At 44.9% G+C, this 15,895-nt stretch overlaps 1 long non-coding RNA gene across 1 annotated transcript; it reads left to right on the top strand.

Moving 5' to 3' along the window:
* The first annotated feature begins 484 nt into the window (after window positions 1-484).
* Window positions 485-14,016, top strand: LOC133470688 (uncharacterized). Its single transcript, XR_009786047.1, has 3 exons — window positions 485-651; window positions 4,684-4,765; window positions 13,573-14,016. It is a non-coding gene; the product is annotated as an uncharacterized LOC133470688 (long non-coding RNA).
* The last annotated feature ends 1,879 nt before the right edge of the window (window positions 14,017-15,895 follow it).

Raw genomic sequence — 15,895 nt, 5'->3', positions numbered from 1 at the left:
ACGGGAACCTCTTTTACACAGAGAGTCTGCAAAAACTGCCGTTAGACTGCCATAACAGAAGATACTGTATTTTTCCTCCTGTGCCTTTTACCCAGAAGCCAGTGAAACAGTACATTGCCACAAGTGTGTATCCTGCAATCAGATGCTTAGATGCCTGATGTTTAAAAAAATCCAGCAACAAATGCTTCGAACACACGTGACTTCATACTCTTGTTCTGGCAATAAAACACTCCTGTACACACATTCACCATCTGTTATTCTGCAACGAGGCTTGCCCTGTGTCTTGCCCTAATGATGTGGCAAGTGAGTTATTAGACTCTCATTTGTTTGCTGTGCAGTAACTCTTACAATAGTTGATTTTTATTTTATTTTATTTCTTTCCTCCCTCCCATGATTTTCACACTGACTTATCGCCACCTGTGTGTGTCTGCCTTTGTGTGTTTTGTGCTTGCACTCAGTGGTGCGTGCCATCTATAATTGATGGGCAGGGCCGGAGGGCGCGTCGCGGCTCCTCCGCGCTGCCGGCGTGAGTGTGACGAGGCCAACAGGACAACACGACGCCGCGACCGCCGCATCGGCCTCACTCGACTCCATCATCTGCATTCGACGCAGACGCCAACGCTTCTGGGACAGGTGTGCTCAAAAAAGCAGGTAAGAGAATGGAGATTAATGTGTGAAAGTTGAGTTTAAAGTGCCTTGTGCTTACGAGAGCCGCTACTTGCACGTTTTTAAAAAATATAATTAAGTAAAAAAGAAAATGGAAGAATTAAGGTAAAACTTGTTTGTGGAATTTATGGCATTCACACTCAACTCAATGGGGAAAGTTGATTTGTGGGGTTTGAGTTACTTGCGTGGTTACAGAGCGAAATAAACTCCCAAATCAAAGCAGCACTGTATATGGACAAAAGTTATAGGACATGCCACTTTTCAGTCAGTTAACCAATCAGGGGTTGGGCAAGATGAAGGGACCACAATTCTAACAGACGCTCTAGTGTAGAGTTGAAGTTGGGTTTGGGTTTAGGGTTAAGGTTTAGCGTAAAGTTGGGGTCACGGTTACTTTGGTTTTAAGGTTTGGCTAGGAATAGGCGGTAGGCAGCTCCGTAAAGCTATGAAAAGAAGACACGAAAACGTTTTTTTTCCCCCGTATTCTCCACAATTTACATGACAGAGCCCAAGACAAACGTCAAGGCACTCGTGTTTCATGCTTCGACAAAGCTGCGTGTAGCAAATAGGAAAAGGAGCCAGCAGGTTTCCGCCTTGATGCAGTCTTAATAATAGAACCACATAAAAGTCCATCACCTCGCAACGTGTGTGGCACAATTACTTTCATGGCTTTCATTAAAAGCATCATTAGTCAAAGGTACAGAAAGCAGCAGGTTGTCGACGTCATTGCTGTAGGTGCTCAAAGTCCTCTGATAAAGGACGCTGACTTGCAGGAAATTGCAATACTTTTGCAACTCAAAGGGAGAAGAATTAACTGGCTGTCCTTTGCACTTAGCAATCAGTTGAATCATTTAAGTTGCTGCAGCTTACTTGAGGTTATGACCCATATATATACTGATGAATAGTAGCAGTTGAATGTGCTGAGCCTGTGAAGGTAGTTACAGTCAGGAGATCCAGGTACGAGTTTCCGTCTCCTAAGTTTGCCTATTCTTGGCGCTGCTTGCTAAACGACCAAACAGCTCGACAATATGGGTTTGTCACTGTTAGCACTGAAAGTCCTGCTTTGCTTTTCATAAGCAGGAAAAAGAGATGAGAAGCAATTAAATAAGGGAATGAGTTCATCCAATTTGAATGATATGGCAGTGATTTGGTGGAGTTTAGGCTTGTCCGTGAGCTGGAGCTTATGAAGACCACTTCAATGTATACTTTAGGTTGAGCAGGGAGTAGATGACAGCCTGTTGGAGTGTTGTCCCAAGCTTCAGCGGTTAAAATTCACCAAGTGTTGGATTGTAACTAGCTGTTGTCACTCTGAAATCACTCTGCCAGCACCTCTCCTATATGCACAAAGATGTTGTCACAGCTCGCCTCCTTGGCACGGCGCTGCGCCATTGCAACCGTGGCAGCACAAACACATTGAATGGGTTGGTTGACAGCGCGCTGCACTGTGCTAAGTGCAGTGTGAAAGGGTTTGAATGTGGATAAACTGGATGGATGAATATGTTATCAATATATTACCAAATACATTCTGTTATTTTTTTCATCTAACTCTAATGTATATAAATCAGTGTTTTGCTCATTGATTGTAGTGTATGTCTATACAGTAGAATCTTTCAGCCCCACTGGAAAAGTTATTTCCACTCCATTGAAAAGAGGCAGATTTTTTTTTTTTTTTTTTATATTATACAGAGACTAGATTGCACATTCAGATTGGCAAGGGGAATGTACAAAATGGTAGCGGCGTGGTTCAAGTACAACTGGGGAAATCAAAATGATCAGCCGACCACAGACATGGACGGCCTCAATGTGCCGCCTCTGCATGGAGCAGACACATTCAATCACGCTGGATGGAGGAAGAAGAAATCGTCCCCGTCCCTGGCTGACAAGGAAGCTCAGCACACAATTAGGAAGACGCTCCCATTGAGGGAGAATGTGCAGGAGGATGGAGATGGAGTCACGTATACGACTTTAAAAGTTTTGTGTGAATCTTGTTTTCACGTATAAGATTTAAAAAATTTCGGCTGAATCTTTTTGGCACTAATCTGATTCCATAGATATGTAGTACCTGCCAAAACTGTTGTATTGAAGAACAAATGAGATTAATTTGTTAATTTCAAAATGACATCTTCTTTGCACTGTCATTCACACCTATGGACAATTTAGTTTTCAATTAACCTAATATGCATGGGGAGTTGTTTCCAACTGGGATTCAAACCCAAATCTCCTGACTGTGAGGCAGATGCACCAAACACTACCGCACCATAATCAGTGTGACTGAAAACATGACTTCATAATTTTAATTTTAACCACAAAAAAATTGGGAAATATTTATTTAAAAAAGAGAGTATAATTAATACTTTATATCTCAATCAATTCAGTGACAAAATATCGTTTTGCTTCAACATAATTTAAAAGGTCATAATGGCTCAGCTTAATTTTGCAATTTAATTTAAAAAAATAATAATTAAATGTAATACTCAATCAAATTCACTCTGTATGATCTAGATAATTTTGAATTAACTCTATATACTGTATTTTATATATTTTGCCATTGTATTTTATTAGCCTCAGACAAAAAAAAAATTATAATTTAGGGAAATTCAGTCTAAATATACTTTTGGATTCATATTTTATTTGACACTTTTTCAATATTCTCAATATTTTCATATTTCTGCCACTGTATTTTATTAGAAAATAATTAAATTTAATTCTACAGTAGGCTCCAGAACTTTTTATTTTATTTTTTTGTATTTTTTTTTTGTTTTTCCATTTTGGGTCTTTTTTTGCACTTGGTCAAGATTCAATCACTTTGAGACATATTTTGTGTTGCAGCTCTGCTCGGAATCAAAAAGTCAGTGAAGCATGAGAGCATCACTTTAGTTTTTTTATTTCTGTTCCCCCCTTCTTCTTCACTGTGTCCGAAGGGGCTCATCGTTCTTTCTTAAATATTTTGTGTCTTTCGCTCTTCATCTTTTTCTCTTTTTGTCTTTTCGTCCCAGTGTTCCACCACCTTCATAACACACACAGATACACACACACAGACGTGCAAACCTCCAGTGTTCTTTTGCACAAGAAGCATAGAGCATGAATTTTACATTAGTCGCTATTGGGGGAAAAAAATTCCCTACTGACCACTGCAACTTCAGCAGCCAACACGCACACATATACATTATATGGACATGCTCACATCAACATGAGCCACAAGTCTGCAGGGGCACAAACAGAAAGCAGCCCGTCATCATTCTCCTTTTAGGTTAATACTGATCAAAACACGCCCGCAATGACTGACATCAAAGCTCCTCTCTGATGTTTTATTGATTATAAAAATCTTATTAACTATTTTCCAACATTATTTATTTCTGTTGGGACTCGTGAGTGCTAAAATCGAGCCATGGCTTGTCTGACATATTGAAAGGAGATGATGCCACACACCTATAAAGCCAATGTAAAGACTGCTCAATAAACAAACGTCCCCCCAAGGCACAAAGCGAGAGAGCTATGGAGCATCTATGGAAGATCATAAATTTGAGATGAATATTATATGTCACATAAAGACATGATCCATTCACTTAATGTTGAACTTGTCCAACATCATAGCGCTGTTCGGAACTGGCTGAGATCAGATGAGAATTTCAGTACATCCTTATGATTTTAGTAAAGTAAATATATATTTTTCTCACAATCTTAGCTATATCTTTCTTTTTTTTCCACTTAGTTTTCCAGTTTAGTTGCAGTAGAAGTCGATTCCTGTCCTCCAGCGTACAATCTACACTACAGAGTCAATTACAGTGTTGCCTTGAGATACAAATTCCATGACCACACTCATATCTGAAAGCATCTTTCCCCATTGAAATGAATGGCAATGTCATTATTCTGTTACAGCCTCCCACAAAAAACAATTGTACCGTGTTTTTAATAATAACAATAGCAATCTATAATATTAAAACATACAGCAATGATACAATTCAATCGAATTTAAAGAAATTAAACAGTTTTTGACACATTTTTTTGCTACAATTCAAGAGACGTGCTTCTCCTTCTGGTGTGTGGGCCTTGGCCACGTGGGAGCAGTATAATACAGACATACGGATATGCATGGAGACAGGTAGAGACCAGAAAGCCGCAGTAATATTTGTCCTTCTTCGCAGGGGATATCGAATATATGAATTTGAGTACTGTCTACATGTATTCGTTTGTGTTCAAATATCCGCTGCTTAAAGGGTTATAACAAAGCGACACTTATGCTATACTTTAGCCCGTCACTGGTGTTTCCTATTATATGGACTTTTACAAAAACTAATGTGGTTGTTTTAAATACATGTGTAATGATTCTTATTTTATGTTTAATGTAACGGTAAACTTTTTAGAGTGGCAATAAGCAGCTTTGGCCTCTTTTTTGTTCACTATCGGCCGAATTGCTGCTTGTTGTGAAGTGAGTTTAGTTCACTGCCACCATACAGTGCTCGTATCTCAAATATTTGCTCCCAAATCAAAGCAAAAATTCACAACTTGTCATGGTCTGTGTTTTGGTTTGGGTTGTTTAGTTTTGTTCCATGTTTTCCTGTGTTCCATGTTTGTCGTGTGCTCATTAGGTTGTTGTGTCCACCTGTTCTCGTCTACTTTGTGTTGACCAATCAGCTCTTTCTAGCCACTCGTCTTGTCCAGGTGTTCCTCGTTGTCTCGTCAATTTGTTTGTATTTAGTTCCCTGGTTTCTTTCAGTTCTCGTCGGTTCATTGTCGTTGTCACATGTCTTGCCATGTCATAGTCGGCAGTTGTTTTTGTCATAGTCGCCAGTTGTTTTTGTCATAGTCGCATGTTGTTTTTGTCATAGTCGCCAGTTGTTTTATCATTGTGATTAAATATTATTATTTTGAGATTCCCGCACTCCTGCCTTGCCTCCCTGCTTCCCTGCAATTGGGTCCACCATGTTCTTGCCTTGCGTTCCTCGCCGTCGCCCTAACCATGTTCGTGACAGAATGAACCGACCAGAACAGGACCCAGCGGGAAGAACATGGCGTCACCCTGGACGCCACCAAACTGGCTCCCACTGTCCTCAGCCTGCCATCCATACCTACCCTCCTCCAGTAAGCCCTATCATTCAGTCTTTTCTGTCCTTTTCCTCGGGTCCCCCCAGTTGTCCTAGCTATTCACCATGCCCTACTATTGTACATCCACATGTTTCTTTAGATTCAGATTTTTCTGATTGTGAAGATGGCCCTGATTTAGTTAACCTCCTGTCGGATTCTGACTCTGACACAGATTTAGATTTTTCTGGTTCCTTCCCTAGTTTATCCCGTCCTCGTCAGTTTTTGTCACGTTTCCACGTTTCCAACCCCAGTGAGTCCAAATCCTTTCCCTCTGACCTTTTCTTGGGCACCCGTTTGGCCATCTACCCGGGACCGCCGCGTGGTGGCCAACGGAGGCGCCCAAGTAAAGGTCAAATTTTGCCCCCTCGTTTTTTCCCCCCTGTTCACAAATCACTTGATTTTTCACCTGTTCCCACACGTTGTTCCACGGCTCCAATTAAGTCACGTCTAGTCAAACCTGCCCCCAAGCCATGTTCAGTACCAGCCATTTTTCCTAGTTCACCTTCCCGAGACCTTGTGCACTCTTCCACTCCCGTACCCTCTATTCCCATACCTCAATGGCGGCAGGCTGAGGAAGCGACTGCAGCTCCCGTTCCGGCTAATCGGCAGCTGCGCCAGGCTCCCGTTCCGGCTCCTCGGCAGCTGCGCCAGGCTCCCGCACTGGCGGCGCTCGTCCAGCGGCCGCCACCCATCCTTGCTCCGGCGGCGCTCGTCCAGCGGCCGCCACCCGTCCTTGCTCCGGCGGCGCTCGTCCAGCGGCCGCCACCTGACCCTGCTCCAACGGCGCTCGTCCAGCGGCCGCCACCCGTCCTTGCTCCGGCGGCGCTCGTCCAGCGGCCGCCACCCGTCCTTGCTCCGGCGGCGCTCGTCCAGCGGCCGCCATCCGACCATGTTCCGGCGCCGCTCGTCCAGCGGCCGCCACCTGACCCTGCTATGGCGGCGCTCGTCCAGCGGCCGCCACCCGTCCTTGCTCCGGCGGCGCTCGTCCAGCGGCCGCCACCTGACCCTGCTCCAGCGGCGCTCGTCCAGCGGCCGCCACCTGACACTACTCCGGCGGCGCTCGTCCAGCGGCCGCCACCCGTCCTTGCTCCGGCGGCGCTCGTCCAGCGGCCGCCACCTGACCCTGCTCCGGCGGCGCTCGTCCAGCGGCCGCCACCTGACCCTGCTCCGGCGGCGCTCGTCCAGCGGCCGCCACCTGACCCTGCTCCAACGGCGCTCGTCCAGCGGCTGCCACTCATCCTTGCTCCGGCGGCGCTCGTCCAGCGGCCGCCACCCGTCCTTGCTCCGGCGGCGCTCGTCCAGCGGCCGCCACCCGTCCCTGCTCCGGCGGCGCTCGTCCAGCGGCCGCCACCCGTCCTTGCTCCGGCGGCGCTCGTCCAGCGGCCGCCACCCGTCCTTGCTCCGGCGACGCTCGTCCAGCGGCCGCCACCTGACCCTGCTCCGGCGGCGCTCGTCCAGCGGCCGCCACCTGACCCTGCTCCAACGGCGCTTGTCCAGCGGCCGCCAGCCATCCTTGCTCCGGCGGCGCTCGTCCAGCGGCCGCCACCCGTCCTTGCTCCGGCGGCGCTCGTCCAGCGGCCGCCACCCGTCCTTGCTCCGGCGGCGCTCGTCCAGCGGCCGCCACCCGTCCTTGCTCCGGCGGCGCTCGTCCAGCGGCCGCCACCCGTCCTTGCTCCGGCGGCGCTCGTCCAGCGGCCGCCACCCGACCACGCTCCGGCGGCGCTCGTCCAGCGGCCGCCACCCGACCACGCTCCGGCGGCGCTCGTCCAGCGGCCGCCACCCAACTCTATTGCCTGGCCCCTGCATTACCATTGGGTTCGGCACCGTGGCCGTCCGCCTGAATGGCCCTGTAAAGACCCTGGTGCTTGGCGTCCTGGACGACCTCCTGACCCGCTCAGCCAAGCACCTCACCTCGGGTGGCCTGGATGGCCACCAGACTGACCTGAGGGGTGGACTCTGTACCCTCCTCCAGGCCCCCTTCCGCCCACCCTGGGTTGGTGACTTTTTGGTTGTTATTTGGGGAACGTCTGGGATCCGTTCCTTTAGAGGGGGGGTACTGTCATGGTCTGTGTTTTGGTTTGGGTTGTTTAGTTTTGTTCCATGTTTTCCTGTGTTCCATGTTTGTCGTGTGCTCATTAGGTTGTTGTGTCCACCTGTTCTCGTCTACTTTGTGTTGACCAATCAGCTCTTTCTAGCCACTCGTCTTGTCCAGGTGTTCCTCGTTGTCTCGTCAATTTGTTTGTATTTAGTTCCCTGGTTTCTTTCAGTTCTCGTCGGTTCATTGTCGTTGTCACATGTCTTGCCATGTCATAGTCGGCAGTTGTTTTTGTCATAGTCGCCAGTTGTTTTTGTCATAGTCGCATGTTGTTTTTGTCATAGTCGCCAGTTGTTTTATCATTGTGATTAAATATTATTATTTTGAGATTCCCGCACTCCTGCCTTGCCTCCCTGCTTCCCTGCAATTGGGTCCACCATGTTCTTGCCTTGCGTTCCTCGCCGTCGCCCTAACCATGTTCGTGACACAACTCTCCAAAAACCTAAAGGGCTCTTCTTTGGTTTTGTGCCACCTTTCGCAATCAGTTGCCGTTTTTGCTATGATCCTGCAAACGAACCAACAAATGGCAGAATTTATCATCCCGCTCTTGTTTTGGATCTCATATGCCGATGTCCCTGATGTTGAAGCCAGTGAGTTTACACAATCCGTAACCCAGAGTTGGACGACGACTTCATGAGCATCACCTTGACACAGCGGGCCTTGACTCCACATTCCAAAATGCTCATTAGTGTGAAGAAACACATCAATAGCAGGAATTCATCTGGGGACTCGTTCGATTCCTCTACCGTGTGAATGTGATATTAATGGAGGGGAAACATGAGCATGCAGCACACAGGCAGACAGAATTCCAATGCTTTCGTTTACGGCATATTTATGAAGATATGCCGCTTTCCAATAAGCAATCTCCGCCTGTCTTTCATCACCATGTCTTCAGATCTTCCTCAATATTATACCTGTCTTTCACGCTTTTTATCACTGTGTCCTTTCTTTTTTTTTATGCTTGTCTGGGTTTGACAAAAAGGCATCCTAATAGGGAAGATGTTACTTTTTGAAATAGACGTGGGTGGTTGTGTTGTCCATACGTTGCCGGGGATGCATGCACATGTAGACATCCATGCATCCTCTTTTAAACAGCCACATTTCCACATCCGTCCAAAAAGTAATTAGTTCCTGACTGCGTCTTTCTATTCAAGCCTTTGTCTGACACACCCCAGCACACACACACACAAAACTCCAGGGGCTCGCTTCCCTGCACCCCCGTAATAGTTTTCCACACCGCAATCTATCCGCTGCCCGTCGAGTCAATTGAGTGTATTGTATTCGTAATTGGAGGCTATTGACTGACAGGCTTGTGAGCGGCAGGACGGGGGAAAAAAAAAAAAAACCTATTTGTACAAAAAGATTTGGGAATCGCAATACAACCACGTATGGTTGAATTCTAGGCACACGCTTACACGCACACAAAGTGTACACTCAGTTGCTCAAATGAAAGTTGAGGAGTAGAATTTGCTCAAGGTTATTTGATCAGAGAGGGATGTATTTTAGCATACCACGGAATAAGATGGCGGTAATTAGTAGCCATGGTTTGTAGTCTGGAATTTGATGGTGAGCAAGTCATACCGTGTGGGTGTGCGTGTGTTTGTGTTTTCATAAAAGTGTCATAACTTTCCGTTAAACATTTCCGACGCCGTTTCTTCTGCTACCATCATTAATCAAAATCTGTCATTTTCAGATGTCTGTGCATTCGTGTGTGTGCGCACCTTTCAGTTTGAATTAGTGCCTCCCATGTCACATCGTTAATGAAGCAGGGTTTAATGCATGCTACCTTTTGAATGCACACTGCCACATTTTTTAACCTGAAGATGGAACACATAAAAGATGGTGAAATTGAAATTAAAGTTGAAAAATATACCTTAAAAGCAATGACGTGCCGAGAGGTTCATGGCTGGTGAGGCACTGATATTAAGAGTCAGATCTACCAATTTATGAGACAAACATACACTTGATCAGACTCTCGACTGAAGACAGTGTTAACCAACCTTTTGAGAACAAATCCCATTAATTTGGATTTTTTTTTTTCATGTGTAACTTTCTATGCATTTCAGTCCATCTGTTTGAATAGGAGCACTGAGTAAAATGTATACTGCTTCTAAGTGCTTGATGAGTATGTGTGATTTTTAACTTTCCACTGGATATTAATTTCAGTTTGTTGAGTAAAAATCTCCTTGCAAATGCTGAATTTTTGATTATAAATTATCTGGATGTGTACCTGATGAAGTGGTCACCGTGTATGTGTCTGTGTGTGTGTGTGTGTGTGTGGGCGTGTGTATGTGTGTGTCCACCTCACAGCCTCAGTTTTATTCAGAAAGTCATCTTGATGTCACATTGCAAGAATAATAGAAGGTGAAAGATTTTGCTGCTAGCTGTCCCCACAGTAACGAGGTCACGCGGAAGTCAAAGGTGACGAGCCGGGGCCTTTCAGCGTCTTTATCGGTGGGGCTAAATTATCCTGCGCTCCCCTGCGAATGTGACCCAGCTCGCCCTGGCCCCCCAATCCATCCCGCCCACTCACGGCCTGACACGCTGGCCAAGTGTCAAACTTAAAGCCCGGATTTGGCTGTGTTCAGAGTTAAACAATCACATTCAAATTCATGTTAGGTTCGAGTCAGCAACACACCTGCTACCATTTAAAGGGCCTCTGATTGAGACTGAGAAATTGATGCACATAATTTGCTTTTGCGGGCCACATCAGGCCCTCCACATCATTTTATGTGGCCTGCAAAAGCAAATTATGTGCATCAATTTCTCAGTCTCAATCAGAGGCCCTTTAAATGGTAGCAGGTGTGTTGCTGACTCGAACTTAACATGAATTTGAATGTGATTGTTTAACTCTAAACACAGCCACATCCCACCTATAAGAGGGTGTGCACACTTGTGCAACGATATTATTTCACTCCCCCTTCAAAATGGTGGAAAACGTTTTGAAAAAATGTATCTTGATCTCATTTTTTTATCACAAAAATATGGCATTTGAACAGGGGTGTGTAGACATTTTATATCCACTGTCAAAATGGAAATATACAACACTGTGGAGGCAGGGAAACATCAGAAAGTTGTCCACCTCCACATCACGAACTCAACATTTCCATCAACAACTGTAAATTGTCCTAGATGTTTACAAAAGGAATCAAGATTCTCAATTGTCTGTAGAGGTGAATGCTTGTTAAATGTGTATGATAACGTAAATATCGACACTTTATTTGAAAGGAGTTGTCGTGGGCTAGGTGTGCAATCATACCACAGTCCTCACTGCTCCAGAAGTAAAAACACACACACACACACACACACACGTCTAGACAGTCATTCCGTCGTTTTGTCCATCAAAAACGATATTGTTCAATCATTTTGTCTTCTGTTTGGTTGGCAGAAAATCTACTATGTCACGTTTTGTGTTTGCATGTGTGTGCGTGCGTGCATTTGTGTGTGTGAATGAGTGACAGAAAGAGAGACTGACCAGAATGACACCCTGAGCGTCCAGCAAGCGGCTTTGAAAAGAAATTCACGGCTGAGCAGGCTTTAATTCATTTTGCTGAGAATATGTCTGATGTTGTTTTGATTGGACCATTGCTGGCAAATCCAAATAGAATCACACCTGACCATGCAGAAGCCAAAATAGTTAGTTGTTGCGCATATACATACTACAATGACATCAGAAAACCCCACCAGAAAGACATTCTAACTGCCATTTCATCCACAGTCAGTAGATTTCATATTTATTTGTTAGTATTTTTTAAAACATTTCATAGAATTAATTTATTTTCCTATTCATGATGTATTTTCCAAATTAATTGATTATATATATCCATCCCTACATTTTCTAATTTTCTATAGCATTTATCCTCACTGTGGTCACGGGTGAGCTGGAGCCAATCACAGCTGACTTTGGCCGAGAGGCGGTGTACACCCTGGACTGACTGCCGGTCAATCGCAGGTCTGATTATAAAATTATATATTTGGATATTTTATTTATATTTTCGTATGTATCGGTTAATTGCAGTCTGATATTCACGAGTAAAACCATTTCACATCACCTCATATTCCACACATGTAAGACTTTTCCTTTGCTCTACTTCTTGTCACGTTCAGCCTTTTCTGGCTTTGCCGTCACAATAACAACTTGAGCTGTTCTCCCGGCGTCGAGCGGCCCCCTTTCTGTGGCAGATACAAAATGTTTTATTAAAGCCCATCTGTTTGGAAAATGTCACGTCTCGCTGTGGAAAAAAAGCGGAACTAAAGATAGATGAAAAATAACACTGAAGGAGGCTGACGAGAAGTTCCCAAACGTATTCTTTGCAGGTTGCCGCAGAAATGGCCTGCGCTCACAAGTCGGATCAGTCTCCTTGATATTTGACATGACTAGCGCGTTTTGCTGCAAGGCCTAGTTGGATTTTGAGATGTAATCTGCTTGTCTGTCTCAAAAACGAAAGTGCCCCAGTTGCAGTGAAAAACCAGGAAAAATATCTCAGGCGGATACGCGATCGCATGGCAGATACGACGGCTGGAAGATGAAACGGCGTTCAAATCTCATCTTTCAAAAAGTTTGTGCACAAGAAGAAGAACAAAAAAACACTTTGAAAGCAGCAGCTGGCTTGTTGCTGAATGGATGAATTAACCAACAAGTTAATTTTTTTATGAAAAAAAAATAAAAATAAAAACATTCTGCAAGTGCTCTGAACCTCAGCTGAGCTGGGCGCCCGTGTCTCTGTGTGACACTTTTGCGTCCCACTTTCTGCAAGGCACCAGATGTTTGGTGGCGCTCTCACCAGAGGGAGTCGGCGAGGAACAAGATCAAACTTGGGAGCTGTCAATTATTTGCACACAACTTGTTTTTTCTGAGGAAATGATCCATCTGTCAATAAATAGGAAAAAAAAATAGTCTAAAATGTAAAGCGCCCTTCCTGTATGTAAGAGAGTAGTTATCACTTCAAAGTATTTGTTTCCCTGAGGATGTGATTGCTGCTGTTTCTAAGGGAATTGACACACGTGCATGAAGTTCGAGGTCTGGCACGGGAGCAATTTTTCTTGATCCCAAAGAAGTTTCACAGTTTATCATCTTTACAAAGAGCTAACAGCTAGTGTTAACATGTCTGTAGTGGTATCAGGCAAAAAGCTCCATTGAAGACTCCAATTACAGTGGCACTTCAATTTACGGGTGACCCGAATAATGATTTTTTTCGTAATACAAGCTGGCATTTGACGGATTTTGTTGCTTTGAGTTGTGAGCAAATATTTGAGATGCAAGTGCTTAGAAATTGGCGGCAAAATTCATAAGCGGTTTGGCAGATGGTGAACATTATTCAAAAAAGAGGCCAACTGCTTGCTTTAAACTGTTAATTGCCACTCCCAGTTGACATTTACTGTCAATCATAAAACAAGGAGAATTATGTTGTGCATTTAACCCAACTTTCCCCAACGACCGTCTGCTAACTTTATGCTAACATATAATGCATAATGCCATAGACGAACTAACGAAACTAGCATTGATATTGCGGTCGTGACAAACTTTTAGAAATAAATTATGTTTCTTATATTTAAACGATAGCTACACATGTAGACAGACAGTATAACAATACTCAGAGGCATATATTCTTAATCCTCTGCGTAAAACACCTAATATTAGTGCAGCTTGTGACTGTCCTCTGTGTTTCATCATCAAATCCAAGCATCTTATCCATCCAGCCATTTTCTGTACCGCTTCTCCTCATTAGGGTCACGGGCGTGCTGGAGCCTATCCCAGCTATCTTACCCACACAGAGATCCCGAGAACCAGACCGAGAAGCACGTCACAGAATTGTCATTGCAGAGGTCCGCAGTTCACCAGCATGTGGAGACAATATGATGTGCTGCTGACAAGCTGGAGATGGGAAGCTTGATGGAGTCATTTCAGGAGGGTTTCATGTCCATGTAATTAGATGCTCTCTCATTCTAATCACTATTTCCAGCTCAGTCATGCGCGTGAAACACACGCACGTGCTTTTGCTGCCTAATGAAAGGCTGCGGATTAATGAGTGCACACCTCTAGTGCTAAGCACAATACGCTCAACACATTAATGACACCTCACTGGCAGTGAGCCGAGCGGCGTGCCTGGCGTGACAGGCGTGACTGTGGAAATGTCACCCAGATGGAGACGTGTGCCGACGTGCCAGGATGCGGGTAGAGATTTAGGCAAATGAGAATGGCACTGGAGGATAGACGGGGGGTCGCACGGAGAGGGGAGAGATGGAGCGAGGGCGAGGTGGAAGGGCGGACAGCGGGATTTGCACAGCGGAGGATGGGGTCGCAAACAGGCATCGTTATAATGACTCGGAGACAGCGAGAGAGATGTGGAACGCGACAGCTCCCTAATCTGTATGCACAGTTGTGAGCCAATGCATTCCTATCATTGCCACACGCTAATCTAAGTCTTCATCTGTGCATGAGAAATGGCTTCAACGTGGAAATCCTCTCAGCTATTCGTCAAAGAAAAAAGATGAGCTCCGTTGCGCTGATAAAAGGCCGAGAGCTGGTTGTTTCCCCACGGGAGATAGAGCACGTTGTTCGGGACCATTTAAATCAGTGTTTCTCAAAGTGTGGTCCACGGACCAAATGTGGTCCCCTATATATACTGTTCACAAAGCGTTAGGGATATTGGGCTTTCGGGTGAAATTTCAGGATAAACCAAAAATGCACTGTAACCTTTATAGTTGAACGGGACCTTCTCGAAACTTTAGAATTTCACATATAATTCAATGAATCAGTACTTTTTGCACATTTTGCTAATAAGAAGGTGAACAGCAAAATTCACAACAGGTGTTTGATCCATGAAAACTTGCACACCTTTCTGTGACTCTTCCAGTCCCTCTGTATCGCTGTTGCAAGCCGACGATGACACCAAGTGGCACTCCAAGCTCAGTGCCACTACTCTCTTGTGAACTTCCTGTTTGATCAAGTTAAGGTTTGACTCGGTCTCATAATGTGAAAACTGACTGTTTAGGATAGAAGAGAAGAGAATTACATTGAATTGTCACGATCATAGGAAAATCAGTTAGGCATCTCACAATTTGCAGCATCGTAGATTAAAATATCAGAAATACTAAAAAAAAAAAAAAAAAAGTTATTTACAGTTTGGGAGTGTAACCATATTATGATATAAATAAAATGCTCTGAAATGTTTTTGTCCATTCATTGATCAAACACCTGCTGTGGATTTTGCCTTTTAGCATCTTGTTGGAGAACAGCAAATTATGTAAAAAGTATCAAAACATTGTTGGATATTGAACATGTACATTCAAAGTTTTGAGAGGTCAAATGAATTGTTTTAGGTTAATCCTTATATTTCATCCTCAAGTCCAACCCCTAACTTTTTGTGAGTACTAGTGTATACACAAGTAGTCCGTGAGTAGCTTAGTGGTTGAATTTTCCGGGTACTCCAGTCTCCTCGAAACCTTCAAAAACATGCATGTTGGGTTCATTGAAGACCATAAGAAGTCCACAGTTGTAAATGTGAGTGGTTGTTTGTCGATATGTGCCCTACGATTAACTGCCGACCAGTTACACTGTACCCAATAAAGTGAAAAGGCCAAAATGCAAAGCCTTAACTTGAATTGACACACCCCACAGTAGAGGGCATGTGAACAGTGGGTAAAAGGTGCTTTAATTCTTGTAATTCGTGGGAACAAATTGCATAACATATCTCCTTTAGTAGGTCATAGTCATGTCCGCGTACAAAAAGCGACAGACTGTGCTCGCTGGTGGCCTGTTTCTGCGCACTTCAGTGGATGCGTGCGCGCGCGCTTCTGCAATCGTCTAGTCTGGTTCGCAGCAGCCTTTTTACACTCGGCGGGTGGCCCGCAACCTCCGCCGACACACCCCCACGACCTCGCTTCGGCACCGCCACGCAACCCAGGAGTGACTCCTCCTGTGGATAACAGCAGTGGAGAGTCTAGCAGGCACTGTTTATTTCTGGAGGCTAACCAACTGAGTTTTGAGTTCAGTGTGCGACTTGCGATGGTCGTGTGCTGTCCATACACTCTGACAGCATGTGTGTTTGT

Source organism: Phyllopteryx taeniolatus, chromosome 21, assembly GCF_024500385.1.
Source record: "Phyllopteryx taeniolatus isolate TA_2022b chromosome 21, UOR_Ptae_1.2, whole genome shotgun sequence".
Taxonomy (NCBI): Eukaryota; Metazoa; Chordata; class Actinopteri; order Syngnathiformes; family Syngnathidae; genus Phyllopteryx; species Phyllopteryx taeniolatus.
Note: the sequence above shows the minus strand (reverse complement) of the source record. Positions and strands in the feature narration are given on the sequence as shown.